Source organism: Ornithodoros turicata, chromosome 2 (assembly GCF_037126465.1).
Source record: "Ornithodoros turicata isolate Travis chromosome 2, ASM3712646v1, whole genome shotgun sequence".
NCBI classification, from domain to species: domain Eukaryota; kingdom Metazoa; phylum Arthropoda; class Arachnida; order Ixodida; family Argasidae; genus Ornithodoros; species Ornithodoros turicata.
Genome location: NC_088202.1, coordinates 1788082 through 1804533, shown reverse-complemented (window position 1 = coordinate 1804533; position 16452 = coordinate 1788082). Strand labels below are relative to the sequence as shown.

General features: G+C 46.3%; 1 long non-coding RNA gene across 2 annotated transcripts; it reads right to left on the bottom strand.

Annotated features, from left to right (window-relative positions):
- Positions 1-2154: 2154 nt before the first annotated feature.
- LOC135383001 (uncharacterized) lies at positions 2155-3144 on the bottom strand. Of its 2 annotated transcripts, none has more exons than XR_010419598.1 (4): positions 2889-3144; positions 2513-2592; positions 2384-2448; positions 2155-2328 (listed from the first exon to the last, which is right to left on the bottom strand). It is a non-coding gene; the product is annotated as an uncharacterized LOC135383001 (long non-coding RNA). The 2 variants fall into 2 exon arrangements; XR_010419597.1 differs by having other exon boundaries at positions 2155-2317.
- Positions 3145-16452: the final 13308 nt, after the last annotated feature.

Genomic DNA, 16452 nt, shown 5'->3' with positions numbered 1-16452 from the left:
CTTCATGATCGGCGTCCCTGAGCGATGGCCGCGTTTGTTTGTTTGTTTGTTTTTGCTATTAATGAACGTTTTATAATGGCTTGTTTTTGCTTTTAATAAACGTTTCATGATCGGCGTCTTTGAGCGATGCCCGCGTTTGTTTGTTTGTTTTTGCTTTTAATGAACATTTTATGATGGCTTGTTTTTGCTTTTAATAAATGCTTCATGATCGGCGTCTCTGAGCGATGCCCGCGTTTGTTTGTTTGTTTGTTTTTGCTTTTAATGAACGTTTTATGATGACTTGTTTTTGCTTTTAATAAACGCTTCATGATTGGCGTCTTTGAGCGATGCCCGCGTTTGTTTGTTTGTTTTTGCTTTTAATTAACGTTTTATGATGGCTTGTTTTTGCTTTTAATAAACGTTTCATGATCGGCGTCCCTGAGCGATGGCCGTGTTTGTTTGTTTGTTTTTGCTTTTAATGAACGTTTTATGATGGCTTGTTTTTGCTTTTAATAAACGTTTCATGATCGGCGTCTCTGAGCGATGCCCGCGTTTGTTTGTTTGTTTTTGCTTTTAATGAACGTTTTATGATGGCTTGTTTTTGCTTTTAATAAACGCTTCATGATCGGCGTCCCTGAGCGATGGCCGCGTTTGTTTGTTTCTTTTTGCTTTTAATGAACGTTTTATGATGGCTTGTTTTTGCTTTTAATAAACGCTTCATGATCGGCGTCCCTGAGCGATGGCCGCGTTTGTTTGTTTGTTTTTTGCTTTTAATAAACGCTTCATGATCGGCGTCCCTGAGCGATGGCCGCGTTTGTTTGTTTGTTTGTTTTTGTTTTTAATGAACGTTTTATGATGGCTTGTTTTTGCTTTTAGTAAACGCTTCATGATTGGCGTCTCTGAGCGATGCCCGCGTTTGTTTGCTTTATTAAACATATGGAACACGCGTTGTTAGAATGATCTTGATAAGACGTCCGCGGAATCGTTGCGCCCGTGTTTGGTTGATAGTAGGGCGTTCTTTGGCGTGTGCCTTTCCTTTTATTGAGCATGTCATGCGATTCGTGTGCGATGCGCTGTGGACCGGACGCGGGCGGTGAGAGGTATGCCCCGCTTTTGTTTGTTTGTCGTTTCGCGGGACAATGCGTCATTATGGACTGTTTCCCTCTGCGTTTTTTTTTCTCTCTCTTTCATACCCCCTTTATGCCTTCACTGCGCCATGCGACACGTGTTGTTACTAAAGGAATTTGATAAGATGCCATGCCCGTGCCGTTTTTGTGCGTACGTTTAGGTAATGCCGACAGAAGACTCTGGTTCTTTTCCCCCTTTTACTGAACATGATAACACACGTTGCTACAGAAGGACTTTGACGAGACGCCCAGGCCGTTTCTGTGCGTATGTTTGGTAACGCTGGCTAATGACGACAGAAAACTACTGTTTTGGTGATTTCTTTCATTAAACTTTTGGTGGCACCGTACCGCTGTCAACCGACTGGGCGCGCATCATCTTTCTATGTGAAACCAGGAGACGCATGCAACTGACCACAGCGGGCTGCGAAATTAATGCACATGACATTTATTGCAAGGAAGTGCACTGGCGATGACAACAGTACATGTGGTCGAGGGCTGTCCTCTGAAACCTGTGCAGTAATGCCTCGGTAGTGGAGTCCACGTGCCTGAAAAAAGAAAGGAAGCGAAAAACAAAGGAAATCCGTACTTCCCCAGATGAAAAATTTTCCAACTGGGACCAGTTCAAACTGTGTTATTGAACTGGGACCAGTTCAAACTGGGACCAGTTCAAAACCAGTTTGCAGCTGGTCCCAGCTTGAACTGGTCCCAGTTCAATAACACAGTTTGAGCTGGTCCCAGTTTGAACTGGGACCAGTTCAAAACCAGTTTGCAGCTGGTCCCAGCTTGAACTGGTCCCAGTTCAATAACACAGTTTGAGCTGGTCCCAGTTTGAACTGGGACCAGTTGAAAACCAGTTTGCAGCTGGTCCCAGCTTGAACTGGTCCCAGTTCAAAACCAGTTGGCAGCTGGTCCCAGCTTGAACTGGTCCCAGTTCAAAATACCAGCTTGCAACTGGTCGCAGCCGAAGTAGCAACGTTTCTCCTCCAAGCGGAACTGAGCCACTCGGGAGCTCATTTGGATCTCCATGATGAAACCCACAGATGCATGATACTGAAATAAACATGAATTATTTTATTGTGCACTTCTGAAACAGACATTTTGTATTTCACGATGCAGTTTCTCACTGACTTTACAGAAACGGTTGAGGAAAACAGGAAGCATTCCGGGCAGCCGTGGAAGTCATGTCATCAGTTGGTTTTCTACGTATAGAGCTGCAGAAGAGCTATCATTACTAATTCATTTAGTTCACTATACACACATATGTCGCAGACACTCACCTTTCCTGTGTATCCCCCGTTACAGAAGGCGCTTGTGGAGTCCGACATATTGCTTCGCAGTCGTCCTGTGAAGCACAATATTATCACCAAAACATGAATTGAAAGGCACAACTACTCAGACAGACTCACATGCTTTTCCGATCCACGCCACGAGTACTCTGGTGAGCTATGCGGATTCTAGAGCAACCCATGTTTTCCGTGTGAAGGATCTGAAACACGAGAATGACATGCATTAAAAGCGGGAACACGCAGACTAACGGCACATGATGAATAAAAGAACGAGAAATCAAGAGACACTTTTCACAGCGTGTGGTGTGCAAAAAGTTGCTTTGTTAACGTTAACATCGCATTTACATAAACCGGGCGTTGGTCGTGAAAGAAACGCGTCAATATGTTCTCGTGCAACACACTGGGGAGACAAACTTTACGTGCAGCAGGACGGTACCATTATTTATATTTCTGCTTTATTCGCAGGAATCAAAAAACACTTGAGCATAGTACTCACGATGAAGCAGTCTTCGCAGCTGCAACAGAGCCGCAATCGCATGACACCTGTCTGGTCGTACTGAAGCCGATTACGCTCACTGTAATTTATATTGTCGCATGTCACGCTAATAACATTAAGAGCAAAAATGTCACTTGGGACATGCTGAGACGAACGCGAAAAGTCAAAACACGGCAGACAAGCGCGAACGCTGTATCTTGAAGCAGCAAGCGACCGTTACATCTTGTTCAAACGCGTCGTTCATCAGGGGAGCAGGAACGCGCAAAATATGCAAACATAATAATTCCAAATTAGCTTTTGTTAACATTAGCGCACCTTCAAAAAAAAAAAAAATAGAAATATGATTTTTTTTACTATAAAGTTGCTTTCCGATCGTCCCCCCAACCTTTCTTTCGTAATCTTCATATATGTTATTACAAACCTATCCCGGAACCCCCAAACCGAAACTTCTCCCAAACATGTCAGCTGGTCGAGCTTGAACTGGCACCACTTCACTTTCCAGTTGCCACCTGCCCAGCTTGAACTGGTACCAGGTCATGTCCAGTTGCCTCCAGCCCAGTTTGAACTGGTACCAGTTTATGTCCAGTTGCCACCAGCCCAGTTTGAACTGGCGCACCACTTCACTTTCCAGTTGCGACCCCCACCTTCAACTGGTACCAGGTCATGTCCAGTTGCCTCCAGCCCAGTTTGAACTGGTACCAGTTCATGTCCAGTTGCCACCAGCCCAGTTTGAACTGGCGCACCACTTCACTTTCCAGTTGCCACCCCCACCTTCAACTGGTACCAGGTCATGTCCAGTTGCCTCCAGCCCAGTTTGAACTGGTACCAGTTCATGTCCAGTTGCCACCAGTCCAGTTTGAACTGGAACCACTTCACTTTCCAGTTGCCACCTGCCCAGCTTGAACTGGTACCAGCTCATGTCCACTTGCCACCAGCCCAGTTTGAACTGGTACCAGTTCATGTCCAGTTGCCACCAGCCCAGCTTGAACTGGTACCACTTCACTTTCCAGTTGCCACCAGCCCAGCTTGAACTGGTACCACTTTAGTTTCCAGTTGCCGCCAGTTTGATCCCACTTGGTTCCAGTTCATGACCAGTTGGAGGCAACTGGGAACGAACTGGTACCAGTTGACTTCCCAGTTCATTTTTTCGCCTGGGTCTGCAGCCTAACCGCCATGAAAGCGCCTGTTGGTCCGCTGACATAATTATTGCCTTCTTCATGGACGAAGAACTGTCCTATCCGCCACCTCGACAGAGCGATTCTGCAGCGATTTGTCTCTGGATTGAGAGGGACACGACAGACCGGCACAGTGACAACCAACGAGAGATGGTTACTGGGTGAATCTTCTTTCCAGACGTGGAACATTCGCGGGTTAGGTATCGATAGGTATGTCGATCGCTAGAAAATATCAGCATGAGCTTAAGGCAAAGCCTGAGGGGAATCCTGCAGTTCCGGAACATGGAATCATGGAGTACGGATTCTCCCCAATTGTGTCCATGATTCTTGCACCTCCACCTGGCAGTCCCTGTAACCGGATTGCTCAAAGTCGCACGACGATTGCATAATCCGCAACACATTTCGCTGCGCAGGCACCTTTCTCCATCAGCCACCTAATAAAGGCGGGTCGCCCTGGCGGATATTTCGTAGAGGTAGGGAAGAAAAGGCAAAATAAGGCACAGACGCATGATACGTTTTGTGAAATTCGCAGAAGCAACATACAAAACCAAAGAAGAGGTGTAACAACAATAAAATCAGTGACGTAGGGCCTGGGCCTTACCTTGCGACGCGAGATCCGCCAAGTCGTCGGAGTTTATCTCCATGGCACTCAAATCGGACAACAACGATACTCTTTACTGAACGAGAACTCTTCCAAGAGTGCTGCGTACAAGTTCAGCTGCGGTTTTTATGAGAGTCTAACCTAAAAGTCGTCGACCTCTCCAGACGACTGAAACAAAGAAAGCGCCTTGACCGCGTAGACCAGCCACCAGCTTCGGTGCTTTTTACCCCTCTTTTCTCCTTGTTGGAGAATAATCCGCTTTCAGTCGCGGCTTCACAACACAAAGTTCAGTGACAAAATGTTCGTTGTGCAAGAGGTCAGAACGGCTTAAGAGGAAAGAGTAGAACGAATTCTTGGTTCCATTGTATGCTCAAGTATAGCACGTGCCTAGTTGTGTTCTTTCTGAGCTCGTCCTATCTCAAACTTTATAACTCCCTCCGATGTTTTCTGCAAAAAATCAAAGTTTTTAGGTATAAGTGTCTGTCTTTATATCTGTTGCCGTGTGTTCCTGTAGTACACTTGATGTACGTACTGGACCGTAAGGACGCTGGACCAATGTCTGTTATGATTTCATTAGTTTGGGATGCGCCTATTTGTCTAAGGACTCTTGCGTAGCACAGCGCACTGAGAAAAGCAATGCAAGCATATCGGGTGTCCGCAAATTTCATCGAACGCCGGTTCGTCAAACGACGTTTCATCGATGCCATTTTATCGAATACCGTTTCATGGAACGCCACCGGACAGTTGCTCACCAGACAATTGCCCGTCGGACAACTGCTCACCGTTAGAATCAATTTGCCACCATTTTACATGTTAGGTCATGTTAGAATTATAGTGTGGGTATCATAGACGTTAGAATTTGCGTGTTAGCATTTTAGACGTTATTATTGTTGCTATGTTAGAATCAATTTATCGGCACTTTAGGTTCTTGGCGAAGGCGTGTTGTGCTGTTATTCGCAATCGCAACAATGCAAATATTCGCAACAATCACGTAATCATATCCTGAATGTAGCAAAGCACATGCGTTAGCAGTGTGCCAACCTATATATAGCTGTGGCTGACGCTGATACATGATCCCGAAGCTGTTTGCGCGCGGGGAAGTTAACTGAATTAAATTTTACGTTTTATCTCTGATGCTTCGTCCTCTGTCATTCACTTATCCACCGACAAAGCACTGATTTCCAACATCGTGATATCGGCGCTAAGCCGGTGGTTATAAAACGGTTGGGGGGGGGGGGTCGGCTTACGGGATATCGGCATGCGACGCGTGATCCATATCGGGCCATTCTGTATATCCCCTCCTGTTCTTGCATATAGGACTGCGTTTGTTATTGTTGCCTTGTTAGTCGTCCAACATTGATCAGTTTAATTAATGATATAAAGTGACAGTCGGATGTCATTTTGCATGAGCACACATCATGATTTGCTACAGCATATAAAAACAGCAGATACATAAACTAATATGGCATTATGTTACCAACAAACATAATCATGAACGAGTACCATGTGAGTCGGGTTGGGCTGTGGTCGACCAACCAACATGCTATGAACGTTCTCAAAGTGACCTGAAGTGTGATGACAATCTTCAAATTGGATTTTATACACTGAGCAATGAGACAAATCAGCACAGCGATATATACAATGTCACGAGCGACACGGACGGATGAGCACATCGAAGGGATTATCTCTGTGATGACGTATGTAAAATCACGTTTAACGCGAAGGCACCATCACCACCAGTAGCTGTTGCCGTCCTCCTCTAATGTCCAACGCTCATATGATCACATGTACAATTAAAATCATGTTCACCACGCATCATGATATGTAACAGGTACACAAAAGTCTATAGATTACACATGATGAACTCGGCAAGTGTTATCATGAGCGGGTGTCATGTTATGAAGTACGCGAAGCCTGCTTACGTATTATTGATAACTGCTATTTAATGCGGTCACCGACTGATACCGACACATTAGCCGCGTTTACATGAGTACGACCGTGTCGAGCTGAGCTGTCGTACCCAACCCGCTCATGTAAACGGGTCAATTCGTCAGAAAGTTACGTCGTATTCAATCTGTTAGCAGGGGGTGGATTGAGAAGGTCGCTGCGATCGAGCTTACGCATGTAAACTGTCGATTCGAATTGAGAGTAGAGGAGGGTGGGAGGGAGAGGAAATAAAAAAGAAAGAAGACTCTAAAATACTACAGGGTTAGTCTAGCAAACGTTACACATTTTGATCGCATTGTAAAAATAGAAGATGGGTTTTATCCAACACCAAACTTTGCAGACTGGTAGCCGTTTGTCTGAAGTTTTGTTAGAAATGTTTGTGAGCATTATGGTCCTGTAGTAGAAAATTAAAAATCAAGCAAAATTTCACGCTATGCATTTTCTATGGCCTATCTCACTCAAAAGTCGCCATTTTCTGCTGTGTGCACTTCATTTTCATTTCACCACACACAGGTGGCATCAGCATAGAGAACAAGACTGGAACAAGAGGATTGGTGCATAACATCAGAATCGGCATGTCACATCATTGTAGGCAGCGGTACCTGTGTTAAGGGATGTGAATGCGAAGCATACACAAGAAAAAATGGCGGTGTTTGTGTGGGATAGGCCATTGAAAATGCATGGGACGAGATTTTGCTTTATTTTTAATTTTCTTTCTGCGTGACCATAGCGCTTACAAATAATTCGAAAAAAATTTCAGATAAATGGCTATCAGTCCGCAAAGTTTGGAATGGGCCAAACCTAGTCTTATATGTTTACAATGCGATCGAAATGTGTAACGTTTGCTAGAATAACCCTGTACATTCTCGCACCTTTTCCCGCATTCATCCTGACGGTTTCGTCCAACCCAGGCTACACTCACGTGGGGGGGGGGGCAGGATAGGCTCGCCGTTGATTATCATCTGTGCCAAAGAACGCCCTACTATCAACCAAACACGGGCGCAACGATTCCGCGGACGTCTTCTCAAGATCATTCTAACAACGCGTGTTCCATATGTTTAATAAAGCAAACAAACGCGGGCATCGCTCAGAGACGCCAATCATGAAGCGTTTATTAAAAGCAAAAACAAGCCATCATAAAACGTTCATTAAAAGCAAAAACAAACAAACAAACGCGGGCATCGCTCAAAGACGCCAATCATGAAGCGTTTATTAAAAGCAAAAACAAGCCATCATAAAACGTTCATTAAAAGCAAAAACAAACAAACAAACAAACGCGGCCATCGCTCAGGGACGCCGATCATGAAGCGTTTATTAAAAGCAAAAACAAGCCATCATAAAACGTTAATTAAAAGCAAAAACAAACAAACAAACGCGGGCATCGCTCAAAGACGCCAATCATGAAGCGCTTATTAAAAGCAAAAACAAGCCATCATAAAACGTTCATTAATAGCAAAAACAAACAAACAAAACAAACGCGGCCATCGCTCAGGTACGCCGATCATGAAGCGTTTATTAAAAGCAAAAACAAGCCATCATAAAACGTTCATTAATAGCAAAAACAAACAAACAAACGCGGCCATCGCTCAGGGACGCCGATCATGAAACGTTTATTAAAAGCAAAAACAAGCTATCATAAAACGTTAATTAAAAGCAAAAAGAAACAAACAAACAAACGCGGCCATCGCTCAGGGACGCCGATCATGAAACGTTTATTAAAAGCAAAAACAAGCCATCATAAAACGTTCATTAAAAGCAAAAAGAAACAAACAAACAAACGAGGCCATCGCTCAGGGACGCCGATCATGAAGCGTTTATTAAAAGCAAAAACAAGCCATCATAAAACGTTCATTAATAGCAAAAACAAACAAACAAACGCGGCCATCGCTCAGGGACGCCGATCATGAAACGTTTATTAAAAGCAAAAACAAGCCATCATAAAACGTTCATTAAAAGCAAAAACAAACAAACGCGGCCATCGCTCAGGGACGCCGATCATGAAGCGTTTATTAAAAGCAAAAACAAGCCATCATAAAACGTTCATTAATAGCAAAAACAAACAAACAAACAAACAAACGCGGCCATCGCTCAGGGACGCCGATCATGAAGCGTTTATTAAAAGCAAAAACAAGCCATCATAAAACGTTCATTAATAGCAAAAACAAACAAACGCGGGCATCACTCAGGGACGCCGACCATGAAGCGTTTATTAAAAGCAAAAACAAGCCATCATAAAACGTTCATTAATAGCAAAAACAAACAAACAAACAAACAAACAAACGCGGCCATCGCTCAGACAAAGTACTTATCGCCGATCATTTTCGTGGTCCCAATGAACGCGCGTCCCTAGGTTCACAGATCGAGCAGCGCCATCTCTGGAACACGGGCCAACTCAGGGCCATGGTGGATGGAACGACCCAGTGGACGTAGCATCGCGAAAAGCACGTCTCCGTCTACGTTCGAACCTCTGCCCCCAGATGGCATTGAAAGTCGACTCCGCCCACGCGTCCTCTCATTGGCGCGCTCCGGGTGGGCGGGGCGCGCGAGGGAGAGGGAAAATCCTAATCCAGATCTCCAGAGAATAGTCGGTTTGTGCCACCTCCTAAAGTGAATGTCATGTACTCCAAGTTTAATTATGTAAATATTTGGGAACTGAACTCGGAAATTTGCCAAGTAAAGGTGACTTTTTTACCCCACCAATATGAAGAACGTGCCGAATTTACTCAAATTCATGGTAATTGACAGTGATATTCACGAGCTATCCCATCGGAAAAAATAGCCGAATATCATGCTTTTCGGGGCACCGGACCATAACGCGCGATGACTTTTTGAGCGCAATCTTTCCCAGTGCGACGAAAGAAGGTTCCGAAGCCAGCCCACAGAGTGATAGTTCAAAAAGTAGCAGTTCCTAAAATTGGGAGAGGGAAAGCATTATCCCAGCGAAAGTCGGACGTGATAAGCCGTGCCTGTTTTATCTCTTTCTGCGATGTCGGGGAGGGCTGGGTTTCCAACCTCCTTTCGTCGGACTGACAAAGATTGCGCTGAAAAATTCATCGTGCGCTATTCTGTGCGACCTCCGTAGATCATGATGTTCGGCTATTTTTCCGATGGGATAGCTCTTGAATATCCGTGTCAATTATCATTAATTTGACTAAATTAGACACGCTCTTCACATTGGTGGGGTAAAAAAGTGACATTTACTAGGCAAATTTCCGACTTAAGTTCGCAAAAATTTACATAATTAAACTTACGTTACACGACATTCACATGAGGAGGTGGCAAAAACCCAGTAAGAACAAATGCCATTGGCCGCATGACCCTAAGTGGTGTAGTTTTTTTTATTATAATTCAATGACACGTTTTCTGGGACACCCTGTATATGGATACATATCCATGGGTATATGCATTGGTGTCCAAGCTGCATCGGGAAATCTCATGAATTACAGGGGAGTGGTTGGAAAAATTCAGGGGGAGTATACACCGCCCTTGGGGGTGGGGGTAATGACCCTGGACAGGACCGCAATTATAGCAAAGTACCTTGGCGTAAACAGCTGAGCGCTATAGTTATTAGGCATTCGCATATACAATTCGTCAATGAAAAACTTCACTTGACACACCAACAGAAACAAATGAGCTTTTTTTTTTCAAATGAGACATTGAAAACTTGAAAGGCGTTGCAAGTTCTTCGTACATAGTTCTTCACGAACGATTATCCCAACGTTCAGGAGCACTGAAATTGTCGGTTTACACACTGTATTGTTGATTTTGCTTACGTTTTCAACGTGAAAAAGAAGAAAAGAAAACAGGGAAAGAGACATAATTACAAATTTTCACACAATGACCCTCGTACATAACTACTCCATCTATTTTTTTTTCTTTTTTTTTTCTCTGCGCATCGCTGTGCTCCGTATATAGTTTTTCGCGCATGATATCCGGAGAGGCTGCTGCTATGCTGTAAGCCCATAAACTTAGTGTAATAATTAAGATAATGTCATTCTCTGCACTTGTCTCCACTATTACTTCTCAATTATCATATTACTTACAGTGTAGTTTATCAAAATGCACGTTCACACCAGATCGCTATAACTACTTGTTGAGGTTCATGAGTCAGAAGAACTGCTCGAATGTGAATGTACTTGCTAGCGTCGACAGCAGCAGCACTACATCAAGCACGGGTAAAAACAATGCCTGAAAACCTGGTTTCATTCTGAATTCTTCATTATTGGTGTGTGTCACGGAAACCAGGTGTGCAATAGCCAGAGGTTCTTAGCGCGCGTACCTCAATCACCGATCCGGACAATAAGAGTAAAATATGGGACGCGCTGTCCTATGTCGACCGACATACACTCAATGGGACACACATCGAAACAAAGTCCAGGTACCAGGATAGAACAACTAATATTTAATATAAGGTTTCTAACAACACTGACTATTAACAGTGCGGACAGTGATTTCAAACATAACTACAAGGACTAATTTCACAACAGTTCGAGTAGGACGGGGAGTGGGAATAAAATGTCTTATCTGATTGACGAGTGATGGTGGCGATGATTTCGTTGATGGCAGCCGTTGATGATTTGAACGGATGAGTTGTTCAGATGGAGTTCCTGATGACTGTCGATGACACACTTCACCTCACTTCACAATTTTAAGACACTGATTCGCGGATAAACTTCGGAGTTGGTGCTGGCGCGTCCGTTCTGGGTTCACATTTCGATCCGACTGCCCCAGTCTTTGTCTTCCCTTAGGTTTTATACTCTCGGTTGTTTTTCTCCATATTTACTGTGCCATTCTTTGGGGTTCGTTGCTTTCCTTTTAAGATTCCGACTCGCATTACTTTCCTCCTACCCTTAACGACAAACACGTGATGGCAATTGATGGCAACGACAAACACGTATTCCGAAGGTGTAGGAACAATAAGGACGGGCCTCCCAACCAACCCGTCGGTACCCTTTTTACTTGCGTCCCTCTTTTAAGTGGACGTAATGGGAGACACATGTCCCGACAGCCGTCCACTGCCGCACTTGTTGCTGCGGAGGGGCCACTTTACACAAATGCATCTTTCGGCCTGTGGGTTATTGGCCACATGTTTTCTTTTACCGCAAAGAGCTGGACGGAAGCACTCCCACCGTCTCAACCCTATACCTTGAAGGTGGAACAATGCAGCCTCGGAGAGCGCAGCTAAATGAATCCGCATGCTACCCTCGGGCATAGAGGGGTGCCCTCAACGTTGGTGCAATAAGCGGGAAAGAAAAGTGCCGGATTTTGTCACAGTGTGTGCGTGTGTGTGGGGGGGGGGGGCAGCTTTATTGTATTTAGTGGTCAAGAGCCCTCGGGACACAGAATATCTGACTGCAAGCCATGCACATGCGGCCCGCGTGTGTGAGAGCCCTGATTGCCCTGATCTAAGCATTGCTTCATCTAAAGCGAGAAATAAATAATGTACTCGAGGGCGCGTAGCACTTGTTTAGCGTTATCTCCAAATCTGGTATTTAGTTCTGCTCCAAAATCTCTGGTCCAAAGAAGTCGCGTTTGATCAAATCATTGCCACTCGCATCGCCACAGCCCTCGCAGGCGCCAAATTGTCCATATCTTCCATTTCATTTAGTAATAACTCTGGATATAAACGTGATATCGAAGATGTCATCACTTAATTACGTAGTCTGTATATTCATGCTTAATAGCTATGAGTCCGCAGCCCATACCTGGTACCCTTGCTAGCGCCTGCGAAGTAGCGTTTGGTCAAATCATTCATTTTCAAGCGACCAAAGAACAAACAGGAGACAAGATCACACACAAGTCGCTCTGTTGTTGTTTCGTGTTGTTCTTTGGTCGCTTGCGGATTTACACCAACCAGCCCTATTTATATACTTCAGACGTTTTGGCAAATCGTCGCCCAAGCACTCACTGGCGCCATTTTGTCAGTTTCCTCTATTTTAGCGCGTAATAACTCTTGATACCAATTTGATGCTGACGGTATCAACATAAAATTACGTAGTCTGTGTATCGTCTGCGGACCGTAGCTGCTGTCCTTGCTGCACTCTTAGAACTCGCATTTAGTCAATTTGTCGTCCAGAAGGCTATCACAGGCGCCAACCTGCCAATTTCATCCGGCAATCTCCCGATATCTGGAATGTCTCATGCTCGTTCCCACAGTTATACATCACGTCTTATTCTTTATCTTACGTGAATGCTCCCGGGCGTGTTATCGGTGTTGTTATCAGGTCGGGGCGCGAAAAGGGAATTGTTTCCCTTCTGATACGTCCTCCTCTCTGCCCAGATCTGTTCCTCCTCACGTACTCACCAACCACCCTGTAAACTTAGCTTCCTTGCGTAGTCCTCTGCTATCAGGTCAAGCCCGGTTTCAGAGGGGTGTCCCTGAATGCCGCTCTTGAAACGGCCGCAAAAATTCCACAACAATGGCGATTATCTGCGAGAAACATCACGGATGTTATGGGAATTCCTTCCCATCTCCCCGACCACCCCGGCCCATCCTGCCCATGGAGGAACAGAAGAAGAAAGGCCAGTCAAACATCAGAAGGTTTATTGCATACCTTGACAAAGTAAAGCCGCTCCCTCGATCGTGCCGCTCGCACAAGTGTCTCCTCCCACCTCCCCGCCGTTCCTTTTTACCAGGACGACCAGGACCTGCCTTATTCCCTTTCCACCCTTCGGCAATCGCGCCCTCCCGTGGCGGCTCTTTTGCCTTCGCTGCCTTCTACTGGCGCCCCCTATAGTCTCCACATCCCCCCACCCACAAGTCCAGAGCACTGGGTCTTCAGATATCTTCATTTGCATCTAGGTCGATGAGGACGTCGTCCTCCTGGGGGTAGGGGGGCGTAGCTACTCCCTCCGCTTCTCGCAGCAGTTCTGGGTGGAGCCGGCGGAGATTAGCCAGGGCAGTGGCGACGTCGACGGGTTCTCGGCGTGCTCGCTCGGTGCGCGACCGGTGGAGGTCTCCCCGTCGCTGGGTGGCACGGTGGAACTCCGGAACTTTACAAATGGGGCAGAGGAGACGCTGCTCGTCTGGCGTGAGGGGTCGAAGCGGGTCCGCAGGGTGCCTCTCCTCGAGCGTCAGGCCCCGGAAAGGCAAGGGGGCGGTGGTTGGGTCGGCGCTCGTGAGCTGGCGCGGCTGGGACGGCCACTTGGAGTGCGAGGCCCACGACACTGGATAACCTTGGTGGACAACCGTCCACGTAGCCGCTGATTTCTGCCGCGGGCAAGGCATGGCTGGCGCCGGATTCGATGGTGGTCTTCTGTGCGACCTGCTGCGTCGGTGCATCGTGAAGCTAGAAAAACTAGAGGGAAAAGCAGTAAGAGGGGAACTCCGCACTGCGAGTGCCTGGATATGCACTCCCCAATTACAAATGTGGAAGTCCGCGTAACGGAAATTACAGACATATAAACTACATCGCGAGCACCAGGTTTTGGTGACCGAAAATAGTAAGTGCTACGTGCGCTGCATGCGCATAGTGCCGTAGTTGAAAGCAGATCCGGAAGGATCCACGCGTAGCTGATGCAATGCGGGCCTTTCTAGGTCCCTAATTGCGGTGATCAACCTTTGCAGAAATACCAAGGGATCAGATGCTTGGGAGAACAACACATTCGAAGCATGGCTTGCTCGTACCAACCAGCTAAAAGCCGGCAATCAATCTAGCAGTCACGAGATTCAGTAGAAAGGTATCGTAAAAGTACGATCTTTCCACGCTATCGCTTCAGAACTATGTAAGCGATATGCTCGAAGATATGGGCGAAAGCGGGGGTGTGGCACTGGCGGGAATAGCCCGTGCAACGCATCGCCTATCACTGCAACCTGCTGGATGCGCGTGATTATGACATCAACTTCGATTCTAATGTCGGTCTGATAGGCAGTCTGCTTATCAAGTCTGACAACGACTTATCGTCCGCGTGCCTCTGAAAGGAAAGCACCGGAATGCAAGTCGTAACGGCGCGTGCGGCTATGCTTACGGCGGCGAAACCAACCTAGCATCACTGCACACAGTCATTAGCCTGCACAACTTGGTTGCACGTTGCTAACAACTCTGCCGTTGAGGAAGCATCGGGCTACGGCCCTGGAGGCACAGCTGCTGAGACGTCCTACGGGGAAGGCACTGCAGACACCATAACCCCATCGGCGAGACTACACGGGTCATCGAGCGTCGAGCGTCCGGCCGACTAAAGGGAACGGTCCCGGAGACCTCTTTGTCTAAGACCGGTATCGTACGTAGGGTCCTAGGCGTGAGGTGTATGCCGAGAGCCTGTCTCCGCGAGACTCTGAGCAACTGGGAATTCTAAAAACTAACACATAAATGAAGGGGAACCCGTCGACACCAACCTATTGCGTTCCTCCATTCGGATGGGCACACGAGTGGGTTCCTGGGGTGGCAGGCGTTGTCTGCATGCCCCAGCAGTGCGAATCACGAGGCCAATGAATACTAGAATTTCGATAACATAACGGGGCGACTCCGCTGCACCAGGCAGGTTGAGCTAACTGCCCCTCGAGACAACAACACGAGGTTGCTTCCGTCCCGAAAAGAACGAACACACAAAACAACAAAAAAGCCAGCGGTAACGCTAATGCACTGTGCAAATTACGGTCACTGCTGGGTAGTTTCATTTTAAATCGAACAACGTGTGAAAGTCGTATTTTTTAATTCGCCCAGAAAAAATATATGTTAGAGGACAGCTCAAACGACGCAAATCGCGCCACGTGCGACGCTCGTGCGTGTAGTAGTTTCCGCGTAGGAGAGGGGGAAAGTCTGACGCTGCTTGAGCACGCTTTCTTCTGGACCGACTTTGACGGGATCTAGCACCGCTAATTTTATGTCTAGGAACTGGAGGTTTTTTGTGATTATAGGCTGCACCATAGACACTGTCGACAGTCACTCACAGAACTATGAGAGCCACAGATTTTCTGTTAAAAAATGCCAAACTTGGCGTAAACGTTCAAAAAGGCCAAACTTTGTTACCAATTTGCTTCATGACGGAACCTCAGAGAACATCAAGCTTAGAGCCATTCGATAGGACATTGAAAGGGCTTTCGTGCTGTATAGAGCTCATTTTTCTCAGCTCAGTTATTTCTGTGTTATTAGCTTGAGAATCACACATAGTAGGCGAAAATTGCCAATGTTGCATCTCAGTTTTCTCAAAAATGCCATCTTCGATTTCCTTGATTATTTTTCAAAAGGTGGCGTCATGTCTCTACTTTAGAGGCCAAGTGAGACAATATTTTATTTTTGCCTGAGAGACGCGCAGCGATTTTTTTTGTCAGGCAGGGTGCACGAGGCTGCGGCCTTGCGCGCCCCACCCACGAGCACGCGACTTTCAACCTCTTCTTTGCTACAGGTGTCCCGCTGACGGAGAAATCAATGACCACACTGCGTGAGCTTGTTGTAGTGTCCCCAGAGCATCACTTTACGTTTACCCAATGGCCTCCCAGTTCCGTCAGGCTCATTCAAACCGTGGGAGAGTACATGAGTTGCCTGTGCGCCCTTGACGAGAAGCCCCAGTTCGACGAACATACCGACAAAGCAGTGAGAAGAAACGAAGCGCTTCGTAGACATCTTTATCCACTGGTAACATCTTAGCTTTTGTTTCAGGTTGCCACCAGTCCCCCAGCAAGTGTGAAAGTGACATCCTTTTCATTGGTAAAAGAACGAAGAACGGAAGTTTCGAACAACGTAAAATGTGCCCATTGCGAGTTCCCTGCAGGTGGTGGCTGCCACCATTGGACTAGCATCATCCGATAGCTTTACACATGCCCTTTCACATGATATAAAGTGAATGGGTTCAAGCGCATGGATGCCAGAAGGACTACTGAAGACCACACCGAGGGTTTAAG